The sequence below is a fragment of the Nesoenas mayeri genome, assembly GCF_963082525.1.
Source record: "Nesoenas mayeri genome assembly, chromosome: 6".
NCBI lineage: Eukaryota > Metazoa > Chordata > Aves > Columbiformes > Columbidae > Nesoenas > Nesoenas mayeri.
The window spans coordinates 3,362,468-3,372,447 of NC_137545.1; the positions used below are offsets into that span (position 1 = coordinate 3,362,468).

The 9,980-nt window shown below is 46.3% G+C and overlaps 1 pseudogene across 1 annotated transcript in view; it reads right to left on the reverse strand.

Moving 5' to 3' along the window:
- The window catches only part of LOC308041735 (neurobeachin-like protein 1), a 347,706-nt pseudogene extending 342,829 nt beyond the window's left edge, over positions 1–4,877 (reverse strand). The window contains exons 1-4 of the transcript in view: positions 4,806–4,877; positions 4,480–4,527; positions 2,671–2,977; positions 1,589–1,695 (exon numbers count right to left, since the gene is read on the reverse strand). The product of the transcript in view is annotated as a neurobeachin-like protein 1 (transcript). The remainder of the gene's footprint in view (positions 1–1,588; positions 1,696–2,670; positions 2,978–4,479; positions 4,528–4,805) is intronic.
- Positions 4,878–9,980: the final 5,103 nt, after the last annotated feature.

Here is a 9,980-nt window from a genome sequence, read left to right on the forward strand (position 1 = left end):
ATAGCGGTATGGATTTTCGTCACCCCCTCCTTTCCATAGAAGTTTCTTGCACGTCACATTTGCTGCAGATCCATCAGCTTCCTGAGTTCCAGATCCATATCTGGACTCTTCTTGCTGACTGTGGAGCTGCAGAACTGCACTTTACACTGCTTGCTGGTAAATCCAGTAGCAAAAGTTTCATAAGTAAAGAAAAAGATCTAGAAAGAGGGTCTCTACCCCCAGCTAATAAGGAGAAATCCTAATTGCACAGCTAAATTCATCTTCCCTATTTGGCTTTGAAAAAGAATGCAGATACAAGTATATTGGAAAAGACACACAACTTCCCAGCCTTCACCCTCTCCACACTTCTCATCTTTGGGGATATTTTGACTGGAAAAGGTTAAAAAAACCCACTATGTAGCAAACTGGCAGCACTGATGTCCAATCACAGTAATATGTGAAACTATCACCGGAAAAACCCTTAGAAGAGTGTACATAGGCAGAATAAAAATAAAGGAGCAAGCTGCAAAAATAGCGTAGCTGTTCCTGCTTTCTTAAATTCCACCACTTGTTCATATGAGAGCAGGAACACAGAGTCTCCATAAATAGGTAAACATCGCACTGCTTGATAATTTAGGAAGAAACTAAAAAATACATTTCTTACGGAGTACAAGGTCAGTACAAAAATAGGCACAGACTTCTAAACAGAGGAGAATGGAAAGGTCAAGCAATGTATTTTCACGAGAAGATTAAAAACCACATACAGTATTCAAAACACTTCAAGTCAGTTGGCATTCTGCCACTGATTATAACTACAGCTAAGACATAATCCAAGCACATTTATTTCTAATATATCACTGCACTATGTTCTAATCCAAAATCTAAATGGATTTGAATCAAATTGCATACTGTAGCTACCATTAAATTATCTAGCATTAAAAGAGCTCAAAAGAGCTATGTGACCAACATATCACAAAAAGAGAAATAAAATATTCCACAGAGTTACATCACAGCTACATCCTTTTGCACAGGGAAAAATGACATCTATGAAGCAATTACTGGAAGACACTATAGCTTGCATATTCTAATATGACCATCTGGGACTGAGATGAAAACACAACATCTATGTAAACACTAATCCTACGGAGAAGAACAATTGAAGAACATTTGTAACAGCTTGAGCTCATGTTTTATGTCAGCTACACAAGACCCAAATATTCTGAAACGCTTAAAGGCACATCGACAAGGTTTTTTTTTTAAAATAGAACAATATCCCACTGAAATTAGAATTCACGCCTCCACCTGGCAGCACCTGGGACTCCCTAGCAATCCAGTGACAGAACGTTAAAACCAAAACCAACCAAACAAAACCACACACACAAAATAACCCTCATAACAACAACAATAACGACAAAAAGATTTTAAAGTAACTTGGATCTTTCAGAACTTTCATGGCATGAGTGGCGCTAACTGATCCAAAGTTTTACTTCTAGTATGTAGACACTATAAAATTGCACCTAATTCAGACAGAAGACACAAAGGTAATGAATATATCTGCAATACTACAGGATAGATTTTGTTAAAAATTTGCTGATAAGGGAAAATTTACCTTGCAGTTCTGCAACAGTCGAATGAGATGCTCAAAGCAGTTACTGTTAAGGAAAATCGCCTGCAGAACAGGCCTATCTGTGCAGTCTAACATGGCTGTGATGGTATCTATAAAATTAAAACAGAACTGGCATCAAAGACAAAACACTTTCCAAATCCATCAAGCATTTTTTCTGCACATTACATAATAAATATGAAGAAAAAAAAAAAAGTATAACGAACTGTGCTGTGAATTCTTTGATAAAGAATGATCGGTATTTTAAGCACAGAGTGCTAGGCCTAAAGCTAAACGTTTTGATGCTGTAAAAATTATCACGTTACCTACTATACCTACAGAAAAATTGAGCTGCCAAATATCTTGGATTGCTTTGGGGCTCTGTTTAGAGTTACTGCCATTTGTGAGTACATAAGCAGCAGGCCTTTTATTTAAAACACAAATGCTCGCTTTCTCATCAAGCCATTACTGTGCATTCTACAGCAGCCTTATATTGTAAGCATTCTTCATTGCCTGGGTACTATTCCTCAGTTTTCTTGGAAGTTTGTGAAAAGAAATACCTTTATTTCTATTACCCATTGGGAACAAAGTGGAAAAAATCCAAATCCCAAATCCTTATCCAATGACTTAAACCCAAGTGTTTCAGACCATCACCTTTGGCCAATGTTTACAACAATGCCATTTAAAGGCGAACAATCACAAAACAGCCACCACATGGGCCTTTCAGTACAGACCCATCTTATTCTGCTGTTACTAAGGTGCTGATCAGTAATAGCTATTGCCTGGCAAAAGTTGTTGTTTTTTTGGGTTGCTTTGCTTTTTTTTAAATTGAGATGGGCAGTCTGTGAACCTTGATGCCCTGGTTAAATGGTAGCAATTCAATATGGTTTCTTGCATTGTTTTTTGTAGTGAATGATTAAATAAGAATAGATCTGATGTCAATGACGACATATGCAAAATATTTCAATTGCTTCTCCAAGTCAATGTTTTTAGTGGAACATTCAGTCATACTACTATCACGGTTCAATCATTGCTTGCTTCAGAGTTATCAAGAGATATTTAAAGGAACTGCACAATTGAGTACTTACTCAGCATTTGGATCTGCAGTGCTATGAACCTGCTTTCCCACTGCCTGCATCGCCTGGGATTAGGTAAAGCTGAATGGTCTGAATTAAGCAACTTGAAATAGTTCTCCAATATTGTGCTTGTCTCCACTTGCCGCTGGTCAGAACTGCTGGTCAGGAGGATATGGACAACTTCTGTCAGGCACTGCAGAGTCAGCTCTGCCTTCCTGCTCACCTCCTCGGGGCTCCTGTCATCCCAGCTGTCACAGTCGGCCAGAACACGCATCAACACCTCCATGGTGGCAGGAGATACTGCTTGAAGAGCGTTCCTCTGAAACCCACAGGTAAAAACAATAAAGGAAGAAATACAATCAAACCAGCAGTTTCAATCTGAGTTATCCAAATCATGGAACATCTGGGATATTGTGACCAGTTGTGGCCCCTCAGTTCCAGCAGGACAGGGAACTGCTGGAGAGAGTCCAGCGCAGCCACCAAGATGCTGAAGGGAGTGGAGCATCTCCCGTGTGAGGAAAGGCTGAGGGAGCTGGGGCTCTGGAGCTGGACAAGAAGACACTGAGGGGGGACTCATTCCTGGGGATCAATATGGAAAGGGGCAGTGTCAGGAGGATGGAGCCAGGCTCTTCTGGGTGACAACCGGTGACAGGACAAGGGGCAATGGGTGCAAACTGGAACACAAGAGATTCCACTTAAATTTAAGAAGAAACTACTTCTCAGTGAGGGTGGCAGAGCCTGAAACAGGCTGCCCAGGGGGGTTGTGGAGTCTCCTTCTCTGCAGACATTCCAGCCCGCCTGGATACCTTCCTGTGTAACCTCATCTGGGTGTTCCTGCTCCATGGGGGGATTGCACTGGATGAGCTTTCCAGGGCCCTTCAACCCCTGACATTCTGTGAACATGCATTATGTCTCTTAATGCCCTGTAATTGTTAACTAAATAGGAAACATTCTACTTGGATTATATTGATGGCTACAGATGAAATGCACCCCATCTTGTTCACTTAACTATGCTTCCTTTTTCAATGAGAATGCTTATAGGGAAAAGGAAGTACAATTTAAATGCATGTTATAAAATTCTAATAAGGTAGCCTTGATAAACTGCTAATTCTAGGTAAATCTTCGCTTGAATTTTCATTTTACATCAAGAGATTAATAATACCTCAAAATTTTTGAAAAGAACATAATAATTGGTAAACGTTTCTCTGTGTCCCGAGTGCATTTCCCTCACTTCTCTTCCTGGCCTGCACAGGGTCAGGGCCAACTCAAATCTGGGGCAGGAGCCCAGCCTCACAGAACCTTTAAGAAGCCTCAGCAGGGACTCCCGGCCTTCTCTAGGGAGCTGGATTCAAACTGCGGCTCTCAGCCTTTTACCTGCCCGCGCTGCACTGCAGCCAGAGAAACATGCTCTTTGCTTCCCGTTTTTCCAAAGATTTTCAACAGCTTCCAAGCTCTAAAGGCCCTGTGGCTCTTTCTGAAACAGCTTACTTCCAGCATGTGCTGATTCCAAATGTGCACCTTTGCAGGTGGAGACTCCTAATCTAGGTACCCACGTTTTTCTTCATGATACAAAAATATTACAGTAAGTTCATATGAATGTGTAGTTACTGTAGACAGCAAATGGCTACGGTTATTTGAAAGCAGGACCTAGCTTTTAGCATTTAGATACTACTGCACAGAATGTCCCCAAACTTCGTAAGACAAATTCATAACCAATAACAAATTCTTCTCATTTATGGGTAATAGGGTATTTATAAACCTTAAACAATGAACAGGCATCTGGAGGCTTCAGCAGCTGAAAAGATTTCAGAACATCCTTACCTGACCACCAGCCACAATAGCTCCAAAGAGCTGAGCTGGGCTGGGCTCCTGGCACAGAGGGAGCTCATGGAAGCGGCAGCGCTGCAGAGAGACAGCTCTGCCCAGGAGCAGCTCCTCTGCACATGCAGCAGGGAGGGGAGAGGAGCCAGGCAGAGAGAGGTTAAAGGCAATGTAGGGTGGTAGGTTGCCGAGGGCTCACTGAGAAAAATTTCTTCACGGTTCTAAGATAGTAAGTCTGGCTGCAGGAAAATGCAGATGTGGTTCCTGGAGGGATCTCCTAAAGCTGGTGCATCCCCCAGTTTACAGGATCTGTCAGGTTCTCTCACAGTATTTCTGTTGAAGAGAAGAACGTGCTCCAGAGCAGGGCTTCCCTGCTGCCCTCTCACAGGGACAGGCATGATGGCATCTTCTGCTGAGGGTGATTGCAGGGTGAGCACCCAGGGGTGCCCAGGGCTGTGCTGCAGAGCAGGGTCCCTGCACCCCAGGGCTGTGCTGCAGAGCAGGGTCCCTGCACCCCAGGGCTGTGCCGGGACAGGGACTCTGCCGCCTTCCAGGGTCAGCACTCAGCCTGCCCAGGGAGATCCCCACAGTGCTGTGGGGAGAAGCTCACACTTCCAGCTCAGGTGCAGAATATTTGCAACAGGAGGTTTCAAGGAGAAGATTAAGACAAGGAGTACTATAAAGATTAGGAACTTCCCTGAGTCTGTGTTTTCAGACTCTCCTACTCCTGGGGAATGGGTGGAGAGAAATAGAAAGGAAGCTCTTAATTTTAAACAAATGCTTAAGACTCATCAACTGCAACTGAGTGGTCAGTAGGTCTTTCAAGTGAACCCTGACATGCCTTCAGCCTCTCCTCTGCCTATGCAGAACCAGCATCAACTTTGCTGCACCCGTTATGCTTAAGCTGACCCATCCAGTTTTCAGGCCTGCAAACAGGAAGATGCTGCCAGGCAGTGCCCTGCAAACAGGCAGATTTCTGTAGGGCCAGGGTGAGTGCCAAGAGGTTGGGATGGGGTCAGCGAGCACTGAGAGGGAAAAGACATGGTACAGGGAAACACCTCCCAGGAGGAAAATCTCCAGGAATCAGGGATGTGATCTGGGAAGGAGAAGAAACCAAAACCAGAAATGTTGTTGCATGGAAAACATAGAAAACTCTATATGGGCAACAAAGATGATTAAGGGAGTGGAGCATTTCCCTTCTGAAGAAAGGCTGAGGGAGCTGTGTCTCTTTAGTTTGGAGAAGAGGAGACTGAGAGGTGACCTTATTAATGCTTATAAATGTATAAAGGGTGAGTGCCACGAGGATGGAGCCAGGCTCTTCTCGGTGGCAAACAATGATAGGACAAGGGGTAATGGGATCAAGCTGCAACACAAGAGGTTCTACTTAAATTTGAGAAAAAACTTCTTCTCAGTGAGGGTGACAGAGCACTGGAACAGGCTGCCCAGGAGGGTTGTGGAGTCTCCTTCCCTGCAGACATTCAAAACCCGCCTGGACATGTTCCTGTGCGACCTCACCTGGGCGTTCCTGCTCCAGCAGGGGGATTGGACTGGATGATCTTTTGAGGTCCCTTCCAATCCCAAACATACTGTGATACTGTGATATGCTCCCCTGCAGTGCAGATCCTGCCTCTGAGCAGCCCCCTCGCCCCCTCTCCCCCCCAGCAAAGCCTCTGCCCTCAGGGCCGGGGGCTCCAAGGCATGAACCAGCTCCTGTGCAGCCAGAGCTCCAGTTCCTCTGCAGAGCACAGGGGCTGAGAGCAGCTGCCCAGCAAGGTTGGTGTCTGGGAGGTGGCTGCACAGCTGGGGAAGGGTGATGCTGTCTGAATGCCCGGCTGCCTCTGCCCTGGCCTCTCGCACACCCAGCCTCACTGCATTTTCCTTCTTGTTCCACTGCTCTGTGTTCTGTTGCTGTGATCCTGTTCTTGCTGTCAGGCTCTCTGGGGATGGCAGTTTCAGCTGCAGAGTCACAGCCTGATCTTGTGGGTCCTTTCCTGCAGGTGTGTCCATGGGAACATGTGTCCCAGCTTTCCTCTGATCTATGGGTCTGTGAGCAATGCAGTCTCTGGGGCTGAGAAATGGGCTGAGTCTCCCTTAATCAAATGTCATTATTAGAACACTTGGCTCTGTCCTTGAAGTTTCCTTCCAAGCCGTGAGCTTCCCTCCAGGATGCAAACCTGTCCTACAGCATCTTCGTGTCATCTGAAACCCCCATGGAGAAGCACCGAAATGCTACGACAGAGAAAATGCTGTTGGGTTTGTGAGATGAGCCACGTGTGTCGTGGGCTACACGTAGGATACTGAGATATTAGGAAAGGGTGAGGCTTGTTATGGTCTGAGGTGGATTCCTCTGCTCTCAGCAGTGCCTGGTGGCTTTTCAGGGTAACATGGGAGTGTGATCAGCCTCCATCTCAGAAAGGTGCCAGCCCAGGGCAGCTGGAGCAAGACAGGGGGACAGACCAGCTCCCCTCATTCTGCACTAGGTCACAGACCATGCTCCTGCCTCTCAGGACCTGCTCTGTTCTCCCTGAGTGCAGCAGAAATGCTGAGTGTTTCTGACATCCAATACTATACAGGTATTTTTTTTTTCTTTTTCTGTGCTACAGCAGAGTTTTTTCTTCTCACTGTCATGTCCTGCGACTGCTACGTTGCCATCTGCAAACCCCTGCACTACGGGACCCTCCTGGGCAGCAGAGCTTGTGTCCACATGGCAGCAGTTGCCTGGGCCAGTGGGTTTCTCAATGCTCTGCTGCACACAGCCAATACATTTTCACTGCCACTGTGCAAGGGCAATGCTCTGGACCAGTTCTTCTGTGAAATCCCCTCAGTCCTTAAGCTCTCCTGCTCACATTCTTGCTTCAGAGAAGTTTGACTTAGTGTGTTTAGTTTTTTTCCTAGAATTTGGATTTGTTGTGTTCATTGTGGTGTCCTATGTGCAGATCTTCAGGGCTGTGCTGAGGATCCCCTCTGAGCAGGGGTGGCACAAAGCCTTTTCCACCTGCCTCCCTCACCTGGCTGTGGTCTTTGTGTTCACCAGCACTGCTGTGTTTGCCTACCTGAAGCCCTTCTTCTTCTCCTCCCCATCCCTGGACCTGGTGGTGACAGTTCTGTACTCAGTAGTTCCTCCAGCAGTGAACCTCCTAATCTACAGCATGAGGAACCAGGAGCTCAAGGATGCCCTGTGGAAAGTGATGACTGGATCTTTTTTCTGAAGCTTTAAACTGTTCATCATCTTCTGCATAACAGTTGTAGTGTAAATCATTGCAGATCCAGCCTTTTTTTGTTGTAGTAGTTTTTGTTCTTTTAATTGTAATAATGTTATCATCCCATTTGTTACTCACTTTCCGCTTTTATTTTCTGACTGAATGGCTGCAGAAATGAGGAGAGGTGCTCTCTGTGTATTGAAATAAGTTCAAGATTTTTTTTTTTTTTTTTTAATGCTATGATGCTTCCTCTAAGGTTTTTTTTTTAGTTTTTTTTTTTTTTTTTTACAGCCACAGTTCCTGTGTGCATGAGAGGAGGGGAAAAGAGTCCAGCATGTCAGCACTGCCAAGGAGCACCAATGCTTGGTCTTAAGGGCTATTCTCTTTCCACTCCCACACTCTCCTTCTAATCCCTTGTATTGGTGTAAGACCTGAGTGCTCTGGCAGCTTGGTCAATGTCCTGCTGCGTGTCAGCCCTGTGACTGCAGGCAGGGACAGGCAATGGGCACTTGTGTGACAGAGCTGGCCTCCAGAACAGAATTTCCATAGAGACAGCTGATCTCCTCAGTGCAGTGCCTGAAGGTTTAGGTCTTCTGCCAAAGTTTTCCTCAAGAACATGCCAAATAAATTGACCCACAGATATAAATATCAGTGAAGATCTAATAGTGTGAGTATGCAGGGTTGGGACACACAGCAGTGTCCTCTCACTGCCAGGCCTCCTGCCAGAGACCTGAAGGACCAGCAGAGCAGGGTCTGGTTTGTGCCCCTGTGTGTTGGGCACCCTGTGGAAGCTGCCCCAGGACAATCTTAAAATCATAGAATGTCCTGAGCTGGAAGGACCCACAAAGATCATCGAGTTCAACTCCTGTCCCTGCACAGGACACCCCACAGTTCACACCATGTGTCTGAGGACGTTGTCCAGTCTCTTGAACACTGTCAGGTTAGGGCCATGACACCTCCCTGGGGAGACTGTTCAGTGTCCAGCACCCTCTGGGTGAAGAACCTTTTCCTCACGTCCAACCTAAACCTTCCTGGCACATCTTCCTGCCATTCCTTCAGGTCCAATCATTAGACGCCAGAGAAAATAGCTCAGTGCCTGCCCTTCCTCCTCCCCTTTGAGGAAGAGGTAGCCGCCAGTTTCCTCTTCTTCAGGCTGAACACTTCAGCCGCTTCCCTCCAAACCCTTCACCAACTTCATGGCCCTCTTTTGTAGTAGCTTCATATCCTTTTTATCCTGTGGTGCGCAGAACTGCACACAGTGCTCCAGGTGAGGCCACACCAGTGCAGAGTGGAGCAGGACAATCCCCTCCTTGGCAGCCATCAGTGCTTTGCTTCCCTCTTGGCTGCCTGGGCACACAGGTGGCTCATGTCCAACTTGCCGTCCACCAGAGCCCCCAGATCCCTCTCCATGGAGCTGCTCTCCAGCATCTTGTCCCTCAGTCTGTATGTACAGCCAGGGTTGCCATGTCCCAGGTGCAAAATCCGGCACTTGCCCTTGTTGAATTTCATGCAGTTAGTGATTGCCCAGTTCTCCAATTTGTTCAGATCCCTCTGCAGGGCCTCTCTGCCCTCCAGAGTGTTGACAGCTCCCCCCAGTTTTGTGTCATTTATGAACTTACTTAGTATTCCCACAAGTCATGAGTCTAAGCCATTTATAAAGACATTGAAGAGTGCTGGCCCTGGGATGGATCCCTGCAGAACCCGCTAGTAACTGGTCACCAGTCCGACATGACCCCATTTACTAGAACCCTTTGAGCCCGGCCCGTCAGCCAATTGCACACCTGCTGTATTGTGTGTTTACTCAGCTGTGTGCTGGACACCTTGTCCAGGAGGAGACTGTGAGAGACACTATCAAAGGCTTTGCTGAAATCCCAGAAGATCACATTGACAGGTTTCCCTTGGTCAACTAGATGGGTAACCTTGTCATAGAAAGAAATTAAGTTGGTCAAGCATTACTTTCCCTCCATAAACCTGTGCTGATCGGGACCAATGACTGTGGTGTTGTTCAGGTGTTTTTCAGTAACTCCCAGAACAATCTTCTCCATAATTTTGTGAGGAACAGAAGTGAGGCTGACAGGTCTATAGTTGCCGCAGTCATCCCTGTTGCCCTTCTTGTAGATCAGGACAATGTTTGTCAGCTTTCAGTCAACTGGGACCTCTCCAGATTCCCAGGAGCATTGAAAAATCACAGAGAGAGCTGTCGCTATGATGTCAGCCAGCTCTTCAGGCAACCTTGGATGAATCCCATCAGTCCCCATCGATTTGTAGGGATCTAACTGGAGTAGCAAATCCCATACAAGT